The sequence below is a fragment of the Colias philodice genome, chromosome 11, assembly GCF_061535455.1.
Source record: "Colias philodice isolate Cphi_HAF_F1 chromosome 11, ilColPhil1 Martin Lab GWU primary, whole genome shotgun sequence".
Lineage (NCBI taxonomy): Eukaryota > Metazoa > Arthropoda > Insecta > Lepidoptera > Pieridae > Colias > Colias philodice.
The window spans coordinates 11,943,513-11,957,513 of record NC_143096.1 but is presented as its reverse complement, the minus strand read 5'-3'; the positions used below and the strand labels follow the sequence as shown (position 1 = coordinate 11,957,513).

General features: G+C 33.8%; 1 pseudogene; it reads left to right on the top strand.

Moving 5' to 3' along the window:
- Nucleotides 1-11,479: 11,479 nt before the first annotated feature.
- LOC149484902 (uncharacterized) lies at nucleotides 11,480-13,120 on the top strand (annotated as a pseudogene).
- The last annotated feature ends 881 nt before the right edge of the window (nucleotides 13,121-14,001 follow it).

Sequence of the window (14,001 nt, the reverse complement as noted above, 5' to 3'; positions counted from 1 at the left end):
TAAAGTACTTAACTAGCCTTTTTGTAAAGACACTTTTTATATTATGATACTCCACTTGGGAGTTATCGATTTTAATACTTACCGAAAGGTTAACTTTTCAATCCGTATCCCTGGGGTCATAGAAAATTCGACCCTTTGAACGGCTTACGGACCTTTCTGTTACAGTATACTGGGAACAACTTATATAAAGATTATATTATGTTTTGTCAGCTTATTATTTATTTACTAAACAAATATTGATAATGTTTAATAGAGAAAGAAGCTTGATAATTATTTAGGTAGGTATTAAGGACACAAGAGCTTAAATTATAAGAATTATTTCTCAGACTTTGTTTAAGAACTTCTTAATTATTCATATAAAATATATAAAAAGTATAATATATAAAAACTCCACACAGTAGGTTGCCTGGAAGAGATCACTCTTAAGTGATAAGGCCGCCTTCTGTGCTGGACTAGTTATAAGTTTTAATTTTAAGGATTTAATTGTATGCCAGCACAATAAAGTGTAAATAAATAAATAAATAAATAAATAAAAAGTTGTTTTATTCAAGTGCACAAAATATAGGATTTCAACTTCAATACATTAAAAACGTATGTAGTTAACTAAACTTTATTCTCGCATATTATTTTCATCCAAGATTAGTTTAATTTAGGAAACATGTTCTTAAATTTTAAGAGACCTTTGTTTGAGCTTCTGAAGTAAAGTAATAGTTACCATATTTTATGCCCTATAGATCTGGGGGCACGGTAGTGCCCCCGCCAAGACGAGCCAAGCGACTACGCGCACGGGCACTACCTACCTTTTCTCGAAGCGCTTCGACGTTTTTTTGAACCCTCATAACTTGGGTTTGGATTTAGCTAGATCAACAAAATTTTCGGGATATATTGTCAATAGCGGACTTATTGAACATATTAAGTTTTAATTACATTAGCTTTTATACTTCAGATTTTATTTATATCTAAAAAACGCTAATTTCGTCACTGACTCACTGATGATCATCAAAATTCTTAAGGTTTTCCTAATGTCCTAGAAAGCTGAAATTTTGTATGTAAGCTAGTATTAGCACACAAATAACGAAAAAATTATAAAACTTGTAACTTTCATCCCCCAACCCCTTAAACTGGGGGATGGGAGTTTGTATGAGACCTGTAATTTTAAATTAAATTTTGATGACGCTAGAGGTCTAATCTAATAATCTAAAACCTGGTTCCCCTAGATATATAATATATGTATAGGTACTCCTTGTTAAAAAAAATAGAATTTAATCGACATAAGTATATTGAGACATATACTTCAGATCAGATCATATAAATATGAATGAATAGAAGTGTTGCGAACGTCTCCTGCCTCTTACGTCCACACAGTAGCTAAAAATAAAAAAAATTTGTGATAAACAACTTACAAAAAGAAATGAAATCCCATCAAAAACATTTTCATGTAAAATGTTGCCAAGACGAGCCCATATGACTCGCACTGACAAAAAGTTATCAGATCTCATGTAGAGCCAAGCTTCTAACACTACACGCCCCAACTCTACAAGGCCTAACTTCACAAACTCTACACCTTAGTCAAAATATGTGGCTTGGCCGTTCGTTACTACAAGAACTATTGTATAACACAAAAGTAATGAACAGTAAATTAATTTTTCACCTTACGCCGATGTGAATGTAGCGAAATGGCCAAGCCACATATTTTGACTAAGGTGTAGAGTTTGTGAACTTAGGCCTTGTAGAGTTGGGGCGTGTAGTGTTAGAAGCTTGGCTCTACATGAGATCTGATAACTTTTTGTCAGTGCGAGTCATATGGGCTCGTCTTGGCAACATTTTACATGAAAATGTTTTTGATGGGATACATATTTCTTCATAGTAAAGAAATCGTGAAATCAGTCATAAATGACCCACCATTATTTATATAAATGGCTCTATATTTTTGGCGAAAAATCTAACATTTTATGTCTTAGATTATATTATATTATCTTCGTTGACAATCACTGATTTTACACAGAGTGGCCTGATTATAGCATAATATAATTTTAATCTTTATCACATTTTTTTTGTTTTACGTATTTTTCACATTTGAGTCATAAGTATATTATTATATTTTAGGCATATTTTTTCATATTTTTCTTTATTTTGTATATTAAATTTATTTACAGGTAAAAACAACTCCTTATGCCAAGGATATTGTCTGTTTTCTGTTTATTTTCAGGGTTAAATGCAAAGGATATTACGAACAGCAGCAAAACTAAGTACCTACGCTTATATTCATGGTAAGCACTTAATACCTATGGAGCTAAAATCTTAACGGATCATAACAACTGTATTACGAGAAACATCCAGGGAAATAAAATGAGCAACTCCCTCAGTAAGACTGGTCATTAGGTGTAGTCGTGACCTCTACTTTTTGCTTCCGTTCGTTAAGGTGCGTTTTCATAAGGGACAAGAGAGAATTCTATTGTTCGCCGAACAATAGTATTGGTGAGATGAAAGAGAATATAATATTCTTGTTTGATCAAGAGAAGGCGTGTGATATCTCACGGACACATAAAACCAGAGTAGAATAAATTCGATTACTCTGCCGGGTATCGCGGTATTATGGGTGGCTGAGAGGTCAGGCGTCCGCGTCGCCATAGCCAGGCGAAAGTAGCCTGACTTCTCGGCTACCCCTAAAAAAAATGGTTGAGGCTCGAATATCTAATATTTGTTACGGTAACGCGAAGGAAGTTTTTTTCGAATCGAGTCAAATTTCTTCTGTCCTTTATACTTTCAAACGATTCAAGTAGGAGTATGACGTAAGCTGATTCATAGAATAGAGATCGTAAGTACTTGAAAAACAGCAATGAAAAATTAAATTAAATCCTATCATGATATCAATGATGTCAATTACCTATCAATTACTGATGATAGATACTGATGTCTCTGATAATATTGTTAAATAAACAACCTTATCACCAGAAATTGAAATCCTTCTGATAAAGTACGTAGGAAAGACAAAATATTCTTTTTGGCTGTCGTACGTATATTTGTACAAGTAAATAAAGATTAGATTATCCACTTTGATTAGAAAATTTAATTATTATTGGGTACTTGCTTTCCACCCGCGGCATCGCCCGCGCAGTCAAAGTAAAACCCGCATAGTTCCCGTTCCCGTGGGATTTCCGGGATACAACCTATCCTATGTCCATTCTCGGGTATCAAAATATCTCTATACCAAATTTCATGCAAATTGGTTCAGTATTTAAGGCGTGATTGAGTAACAGACAGACAGAGTTACTTTCGCATATATAATATTAATAGTATGGATTGTGGTTTTTTTTAAGTTAACAAGTCACCTAGTGTTTCTGGACCTTAACTCTACTGTCGAGAGGCAACGTGCTCCGAATGCTGAAACTGTGATTAACGAAATTCCTTTCTTGCATTTTACATGGACCTTATTACAATGGCATAAGGTTTTATTTTGAACGACAAGGACGTGTAACTTTAGCTTTTTACGGTGGTGTGACTGTGTGAGTGGTATTAGTGTTAATGTGTACTTTTTTACTTTGAAGATGTTTATTTGTCTCTACTAAGTGACAGTATAAATATACTTAAGCTACTTTATTTGAATTGTTAAGGACTTAACACATAGACACACAATTTTGATACGGTTTAAAAGATCTACCCTCTTTCCGTCCATCAAGATATGCGTTGTTGAAAAGACCTTCCCCATTGAAAATAAAATTATTTTGGTGGTTAAAAATGTCATAAAAATAATAAATGCAGAGTTTTTCTGAGTGAAACTTCTTCTAGGCACGTTAAGGGTAAAATTACAAACACGAGTCATGGCATTACCGTCACGTCATGAAGTAAAGCGACGATTTCGGTATCTTTTATCTTGTGAAAGAAGTTTCACTTCTGAAACGTGTGCACACACACACAACACACGCTTTTTTTTAAATAAAACACTGATCTTTGAACAGATCTATAATTCTTTTTCTTCAATCAGAAAGGAGTATTGTTAGATTATTATATTTTATTGCATAGATAAAGACCGCCTCCTCGGTACAGACTACAGTGGTTGACGCGTGAGCGTAATACAGAGAGGTCCTGGGTTCGATTCCCGGTGGAGACGAAGAAAAAAAAATGTCTTGGTTTGGAAGGACACAGAAGGCTGATCAAGTGATCACCTACTTGTCCCTAAAGAAAATCGATCAGTGAAACAGATGTATAATGCATCTGCCCCTTACCCCACAAGGGGACATGGGACTTCTATTCACTTACTTACTTATTGCATAGATAAAAAATAAATGAAACATCAAAACCAATTACCATCAAAACATGTAATGTAAATGTATAATTTGCATATAATGAGTTGATGGCTCTGCCCGAACAAACAGACAAAACAAACATGGCTCGTTGAATGAGTAATTAACATGCGGGAGACTTCGAATGTTATATTTGTGAAGCTTCATGAATCGATAGGTGTAGGTGGTTAAGGAATCTGATATAGGGGGTTCGGGTTCGAATAAAATGAAAATCATTTCCTATTTCCATAGATGATGCCTTGGTTATTAAACGGTATTAAATTACGACAGCATTACCAAAACTAATATCCAAAAAATGTTTTTATCATAGCATCGCGCTTTCCTTGAATAACTACTTATAGTTATTCAAGGAAAGAGCAATAAACAGCTTCCAATAAAAACAAAAATTAGACTCAGTTTAAAAATTGGATACGTCTAGAGTGTGCGTCCACACTGAATGTCTGTACTACTACAGCTTTTTATGTTCGAATAAAAAATTTCAGTACAACTACTGCCTCGAATACAAAACCTCTTATAGAAATACAGTTAAATTTGCCAACTGTACAATAAAACGCAAATTGTAACGTATTATTAATCCATACAAATATTCTAAACATACACAAAACGTTTCATTACAAAAAGAAAATTCACAGTAATTATAAAGAAGATCGTTATAAAAATGCACGCAACTCTTTTTAAAGACGCTGCTATTATTTTGTAGTCTTAAATTGTCCAAGAAGTGAGATTTAATTGCTGTTATTTATGCCTAGGCGCTAAAACCTGGACAATATAAAACACTGGGACTACGTTGTTTATTATTCGCACCCTTTTTCGTTTTAAACTTACGTTAAAAAAATAAGTTTTAAGGGTCTTTTCAATGAGTTCAAAATTCAGCAGGAAAAAAAAGACGGGTTGCACTCCGGGAGTGCCGGCAGAAGTGAAAACTTGATTATTAACGTTGAGCATGTTTGATATTTTGGAATGGTGTCCGTCTTACGCTTTTTCGATCAGGTCACGTGTCCTGACGCGAGTTTAAGATTTTATACCCATTACAGAAAAAGTGCTCAACGCCGCTAAAGAAGTTTTCACTTCAAAAATATATTAGTTTCTTAAATTTAGGTACAATACACTATTAATAACTACTGATACGTAGATTCCTATGTGGGATTAAAATTGATGATTGGAACAGTGCAGAAGTTTTAGTTTTCTTTTATTATTCTGCTGTTTCAGTCAAAAACGAAATCAATCATAGAGGACCTTGTAGGAGACCATATAAAAGATAACTGCAGCGTAATATACAGTAATATATAGATACTTTGAAGTAGAAAATCGTCAAACTTCGACAATAAAGGCGAGGGAGGTTTTAATGAAAATATTCAAGGCACGAGAGAAAGACAAACATTGCCGTCCTTACAGGAAACCTCTACAGTCACCTGTTTAAAGTGCAAAAATGTTAATATCATCAATAAAGGAGGAGAAGGAGAAACATATATTACGGAACACATACAAGCCCCAGAAAAACACAAACATGAAGCCTTTGTAGATAATCATACATGCAGTGCCGAATTAAGCAAGCGCGGGACTTGTAGCAAATTCTTTCAAGAGGCCCTTGATGTAAAATGTGTTCTTAAGTATAAAGTGATAAAAAAGGAATAAATAATTTTTGATAATGAGCTAACAATTGCACCACCACATCTAAATAAGTTTCGCAAAATATTTCAATCAGGGATGTTTAGTGTAAGGTTTTATTATATACGGGGCCCCGTAGGAATTGCTACTAGATAGCATTTAAAAACAGAGCCTTCCTCCACTTTAAATAGTCGGTAACACATCTTCAGACATATCTGTAGATGTCCATGGGCTACGGAATCGCGTATAATCATTCGCTCTTTTGCCTACTCTTATATAAAAAACTAGCGGTCCGCCCCGGCTTCGCCCGTGGTACATATTTCGCAATAAAAGCGAAGGTATGCCTATGTTCTTTCTTAGGGTCTAAAGATTATCTGTGCCAAATTTCATCAAAATTGGTCCAGTAGTTTATGCGTGAAAACCATACATACATACATACATACAAACCTTTCCTCTTTATAATATTAGTATAGATACTATGGTTAATCCGTCACTGCATACATGTAGTATGTAAGGGGGGCCTTACAGTTTATGGATTCATAATTTATTTTGTCTCAGAGCGTCGGAAGTTGGAACATATTGTCGGAACATTATAATATAACCAGCGTTGCATGTTATCGCTAGATAGGCGTGCCAATACTTCCATCATCTATCCTCTGATATTTTGTATATCACCGCCTTCGTGTTTTGTTTTCTCGACAAAACCTGTGCTTTCTCCCATAGTACAGAAATTTATAAAAAAAGTGTTTTGTTTTGTAAATAAACTATGTGTTCAGGCGTGTTGCATGGTATTCAGATTTCAGAATAAATTTATTTTATTCTTATTTTTATTCTTATTCAGAATAAGGAGCCGCGCTACAAGACAAAAACTTTTAATATTTAATATTCACACCTTTTGATGCCTATCACAGTCTGAGTAGGTAGTTTTTATTACTGTGCCCAGTTTAGGAAAATGTGTCAATGTTTTTAATATTATTGAAACAAAAATACACAGGCATGTGCGCTAAATACATAAATATAGGTAGTATAATATCGACAATGCGTTTAATTCTCCCATCTATAATAAATAAATTTTGAATTTGAATTTGAATTTGAATCTTTTCCATCCATTTTCTCAAAATCAACAAACATTACGTACGTATCGAATTTTTTTTTAATCCGTCTATCTAAACACAAGGACGTTAAACCGGGATGTTTATAATCTTCAACAGCCTCTGGGAAATCACTAATAAACGTGTATCCGGATCACGGTTGGTTTTGGGAATTGTATTGTCAGTTATTTCTCTGTACTAGTTGTTGGCTTGCAGTTCTGAGGAGTGATTATTTTGCTGTTTTGATATTCGTTTGTAGGTATTTTTATAGGTATACTAGCGGTCCGCCCCGGCTTCGCCCGTGGTACATGTTTACGTTTTCTCTACATAAGAACCATCCTCGTACTTCAAGGAATATAATAAAAAAAGAATTATCGAAATCGGTTCAGCCGTTCTCGAGTTATGCGCTTACCAACACATTTTGCGATTCATTTTTATATATAAGAAGATGCAGATGTATGCTACGTTCACGTATCTGTGGAAATGTAGCTGTTAAATGAGTTGTTCTCAAGTGTTGGATAAAGAAAGGTATTCACCTCCGCTCATTTGGAACTAGTGAGAGGAAAATATTGTAGTTATGTTTCGTTAATAATATTTTCCAATTAATTTTTAAATTGTATGCATAATGTACCTATATAATGTATTTCATTTAATTTTACATCTCATTATTGAATTTTATTTATAGTTTTAAATACGCTATACTACTGCGTTACTTATATTTTGAAACCCACATGTTACTTGATTTTCTTCACCCGACATAAATTCAAATAATCCCCAACTTTACACGTTGATGAAATAGCTTAAAACAATACAACTTTATACACACGTAGTAAACGACAAAAACGTACATTGTGACGGAAACCCAGTTCCACAAAAGGACGAGTCTGCACTATCTCCGCCACTTCATTACCGTGCACGCGGTCGCGCATAATCGACAGTACATCCATGGCTTTAGGACCATTACGGGATGTAGAACGAACTAAAAATTGTTAAACAGCTGTCCTAACGGTATTGTTGTTGTAAAGTTCTACAGGCTTCCAAAAACAAAGGAAGTTCTATGTTTGTCTGCATGCCTTTTGTGTTTGACGATATTTAAGGTATTTTTTATAGATTTACGAATAGAAACACAGACATTTTAATGATATTCAATGTTATTAAATTCTTTTAAATGTTGTTCAGAAACGGAAGCTTTTAACGCTTCAATTAAAATTGCGTATGGTGAGATAAAAAAATGTGCGTGTGTGCCGAGAACACTGTGTGTGTGTCAGAAGTGAAACTTCTTTGACAAGATTTAAAGAAACCAAAATCGTCGCCTTACTCCATGATACTCCGCGACATTGAAATTTTACTCTTAACGCGCCTAAAGAAGTTTCACTTCAAAAATGCATTATTCGCAAACTTTACATCAAAGAAAAATAAATAAAAAATAAATAATAATACGATGCGCGTTGGCTTTTGTATACAATTGCAGACGGAGAAGTAAAGCAAAATACACTTAGCCAATAAGACCAGCTATTTTAAAGTCACATGTTATAAAATTCCAAGTAAATGCGCTCTCCATTAACTATATAATATTTTCCATTCTTCGTCTCAAGTAAATCTAGTTACTAAAAATGTTCAAGAAAACAGTTTCCTTTCTCGAGCATAATTCAGAATTAAAATCCCTACTAAAAGTCCAAGGGGCAATAAATACTTATCACTTAAAGTCAAGATAAAAACGTTGTGACCAAAGATATAGAGATCTAGATATCTCCTTGTTTTTCTACTTACATTTTCTTTACGTGTTAAATATAAATACATCTAGAAAATCAGGCTTAATCTATACTAGCGGTCCACCCCGGCTTCGCCCGTGGTACCTACATGATTAAACTATCCTATCTCTCAAGTTGGATCGAACTGCACATGGTGTGCGAATTTTATTATAATCGGTTAAGTGGTTTAGGAGTCCATTGAGGACAAACATTGTGACACGAGATTTATATATATTAAGATAAGATTATTAAGAGGAAAGGTTTGTAATTATGTATGTATGTATGTATGGTTTTCACGCAAATACTACTGAACCGATTACAATGAAATTTTGCACACATAATATAGAGGGTAATTTGGATTAACACATAGGATAGGTTTTATCCCGGAAATCCCACGGGAACGGGAACTATGTGGGTTTTTCTTTGGCTACGCGGGCGAAGCCGCTGGCGGAAAGATTAATATTAATATTTAATAATCACGAGTCAACCCGGGTGGAGCCGGGACACACTACTAGTATGTCAATAAAAGGGTAAGCATAATAATTTACTTCGAAAGAGGAAGTAGTTTATTTCAAATAAAAAGCATTGATATAATCAAACATAATAAAATTACATGTTTGTTAGGTAGGTACCGTAATTATTTGGAATTTTAATTTCATTTAAATCTAATCCTAAAAATATTTATTTATTGAGGTTAAAAAACACGTATATGTTCACAAAATATATAATGAAGTTAACAATCTTCTATCTCTATTTTTCCACTTTCTTCTACTAAGTTATTGCAGATATTAAAGATTTCAATAAAAAATATATTATATAATAATTATCTTCGAACTCTTTAGACCTATTCAGCATTACTAAATCCGTGGCACAAGCGGTTTTTAGACTCACGAACACGGCCTATTCAAAGATAGCGTACCCCGGGAACGAAATGAATCCCCGTCCGACCGGGGCCTTAATAATAGACCTCCAGCCATAAATAAGTTTAACCAACTGTTTAAAAGTCCTGAATTAATTTCACTAAGGAAATGAGATGGACTTTGGACCTTGCGTCATCTGCATACAGTTTTGGTCTTTATTAAATGTTGTTCTTTAAATGGATTTGAATTTGTGCCTTAAGAAATGACGTAGTTAAGTAAAAAGTATGATTAGTGTATCATGTATAGACAAATATTTTTTTCGGAAAATTGTTTATTAATATAAAAAGAATTTGAAGGCCATAAAACCAAAACATTAAATTCAAAGTGTTCATTGTCGATCTGTGCGTATAAAGAAAAAAAAAACTATGATGTGGTGTATAAATTTAATGATTTATATTTTACTCTTTGAGGTAAGCATACAAAAACTACAGACCCAATTTAAATAAATGTACCATCAAGTATTTATTCAGTTATTTATTATTGTCTTTTTCATAGAATTGGATAATTTTAAACGATATAATATAAAATACCTACATATTATAGGTAACTAGGTGGGCCCCGCGGTTTCATCCCTGTAGCTTCGCTCCTGTTGGTCTTAGCATGATGATACAATACAGTCTATAGCCTTCCTCGAGAAACAGGCTATCTAACACTGAAAGAATTTTTCAAAACGGATCAGTAGTTCCTGAGATTAGCGCGCTCAAACAAATAAACAAACTCTTCAGCTTTATAATCTTCTTATATATAAAAATGAATCGCAAAATGTGTTGGTAAGCGCATAACTCGAGAACGGCTGAACCGATTTCGATAATTCTTTTTTTATTATATTCCTGGAAGTACGAGGATGGTTCTTATGTAGAGAAATCGTAAACATGTACCACAGGCGAAGCCGGGGCGGACCGCTAGTATTAGTATAGATTTAAAATAAAGAATTGTTCACTTCTTATACCTTTTTTTGTTTTCAATAAATATCTAAAAGAATAAGTCTAAGTTCAAGACTGCGATTAACGCATTTTATTAGTGGCCGAAATTAATTCCGAATCAATTATGTCTGGCAGATCCTCCATTACGTTAACACCGATCTCATTTAATGTTTTAACGGCCGTGTGTTACACCGTTGTGTATTAATATTACAAATGTTTTATGGATTACGTACATCTTTTTTTTGTATTAGGTGCTATTGTATGAGTATTTGTTTTAGTAAGTAGTAAAGCAAAATGTACATACATGCACATTTAAAGTATATACGATGTTAAGATTGAAGTAGATTAATAGATTCATTTTTGAAGTGAAACTTCTTTATCGGGGTTGTAAAAAAATTTAGTGTAACATTTTTTTGTTACGCGTGACATTATTCCGTTACGCGCCATGTTTTTCTTATCTATACTACGCGTGATTCGACGTATTTCTGTAAAGTTGCATATAGTAAATTATTTTTTGAAAAATAAGGTCATAAAGAAGTTTCACTTCTTACGTGTGTACACTATTACACGCACACATTTTTTTTTGATAATTGATTGTTGATAGATCAGGTATGCAATGCGAAGGCAAGTTTTTTTTAGAGAGAATGGCAAACAAACAGAAGAAAATTCGTTTAAATGTCTTTAATGTCTGAATATCGGTATGGTTAACCATCAGCACCTCGCTGTTATACCAGTGTAGAAACCCAGGTACCAGCAACATTTATTTCGTTCAGTATTTTTCCCGTGGAAGAGTAACAAACATACATCCACACATTTAAAATATGGTCAGGATATTTGACACACGCAAATCACATTGCACAATAAAATATGCGAACTTACACCATGCTACGTTCGTAGTCCATGTTACAGTACGGTGTAACACCCGCCCATATTCCACAAAATCGAACAATGAGGTTTTCGTTGAATCTTTATAGGCACCGAATTTATTCTTCGTTCGCGATTTTGGCCATTCAATTACGCTCGTGGTTGAACATAAACGTTTAGGGCGTAGGATTAAGAAGTAATTACTGAGAATTGTACAGCTTTAGATTCCCTTTAGGCTGTTAAAAGAATTCTGTGATAGTTGATGGGATGGAGCGTGATTTAATGGGGTTTTTTTTTACTTCAGATTAAAGATTGTTGTGTAGCTGATGAGTGAGAAAACACGGAATTTTAAATGTGTTGATTTAATGTTGCCGTAATCTTAAACGCTTGATATAAATTTTTGATAAAATTTTTTCCTTCCCTTAAGAAGTCGGAAGAATTGGCGGAATACTCGGGTTCGAATCCCGCCTCGTCAGCAAATTTTTTCTATTCATTAAAAAATTATATTTTATAAAAGCACACATAGAAAAGTTTAGAATGGCATGAAATAAGAAAGATTTCATTTTATTGGCTCTCAGTCGTATCGTTGAACTGGAATGCAGTTTAATGGAGGTTCAGGAGGATAACTCCAAGCGGCTATGCAATTCATCCAACAGTCTTTTTGGTGAACTGCTTGAATGTGGACAGTTAAGTGGCTTTGAAAACAATAGAAAAATCAAGTTAAATTCACACAATAAATTAAAAAAATATCTCAAATTAAGTAGGTTTATTAAACGCACTAAATTAGTTATTAGAAATAGGTTTTCATTAAAAAATGTAGCACAATTGCAAAATAAAAATAAAAGCCTTTTGAAAGAGTAAGATAGATATCATAGGGACTTAGAACATTATAAAATGATATATGAAGTAGAAACTACTGAACTTCAGGAGAAAATAGACTCATTAAATGATACATTGCATGACCTCAAACAAGAATATTCTGCTGCCCAGTTACAAATTAATGAACACATAAAAGAGGCAGATTACTTAATAAAGTTAGGCAATGAAAATATGGATCGCTTCGAGTCTATGACCAATAACTATGTATGTAAGTGTTCTATAAGTGACAATGAGCAACCGTCGCCCCATAAGCCCATTGACTGCACTGACATACATAGTATTCAACCAATGGCAACAATTTCATCTAGTAAAACAAAACAACTTTCCATGCAGGAAATTGTTGTGTTGTCAGATAATATAGGTCAGGGATTTGGCGCTTTGCTTAACAACTTAGGGCATAAAGTAACCAATTTTTGCACTCCTAATAGTTCATTTACATATATCATGAATTCGTTAGATAATTTTAGTTTTAAGGAAAATAGTATTGTTATTATATTATACGGAGATAGTTTTAATTTAAAAAAACATGACATTGATATAGGATTTCAAAAAATGTTGAAAATTAGTAGTGAGACAAAATGCAAATTTATGTTGTGTACATTGCCATATTTGCCTGGTTTGACACAAAATCAAAACAAATTTATCTATAATATCAATTTAAAATTATATAATTTAACAAATCATCATAGTGATGCATTTATATATTTTGACATAAATTCTTGTACAAAATCTTTTTGTTTGACAAAGAATACAGTGTATCTGCCATCTAGATATAAGTGACATATCACACTAGCGGATTGCGAGCGGTTTCAAAGCGGAGCGGGTGCGCAACGAATACGTTGCGGTTGCGCAGCGAATTCGTTGCGGACGCGTGGCAGATGCGCAACGTTTACGTCGCAGTCATGTACACTCATTAACAAAATGGAATCCGTGCTGGTTGTTACTTATAACTTGTGATAGTATAATAATTATGAGATCATTATTTTTTACGAGTTTCATAACATGTTAATGTTTAGGGTATTGTTTTATCTATTAAATCTTGGTCGAAATGCAATCAGATAACTTAATTGCTCATTAAGAAAGTTCATTAGTGAAATAAATGTTAAAGCTCCTTAACTAAAACAGGGCTATCTTATTATTAGATAAATAGCAGTGAATAGAAAATTTTATCAAGCAACCAGCAACTCACTATCACTTTGCTCATAATTAGGTTCACAAAATCTCTTTATAACATACGTTGCTATGGGAGAGATTATACTGGTCAGTCGTTACATACTTTTGGAATGTATGGTACATTCTAAAAGTCCTAGTAATTCAATTTTATAGCACCTTTTTTTAACAACTCCAGTTGTTATTACATCTTTAGTTAACTGTTAAGTAAGTGCATTTCCACAGTACGGTTAAAAAATTGAGTGCTACAGAAACGATGGAAATATTGAATGGAAGTTAGGCAAGGCGGAAGGGCTGGCTTTTGTGCGAGAGTATACAAAATGACGCGTCCGCAACGAATTCGCTGCGCAACCGCGGCGTGTTCGTTGCGCGCCCGCAACGTATTCGTTGCGCACCCGCTCCGCTTTGAAACCGCTCGCAATCCGCTAGTGTGATATGTCACTAAGAGAGAACTTGCTATGTTAATAGCATATAAAATTATTAACCAGTCT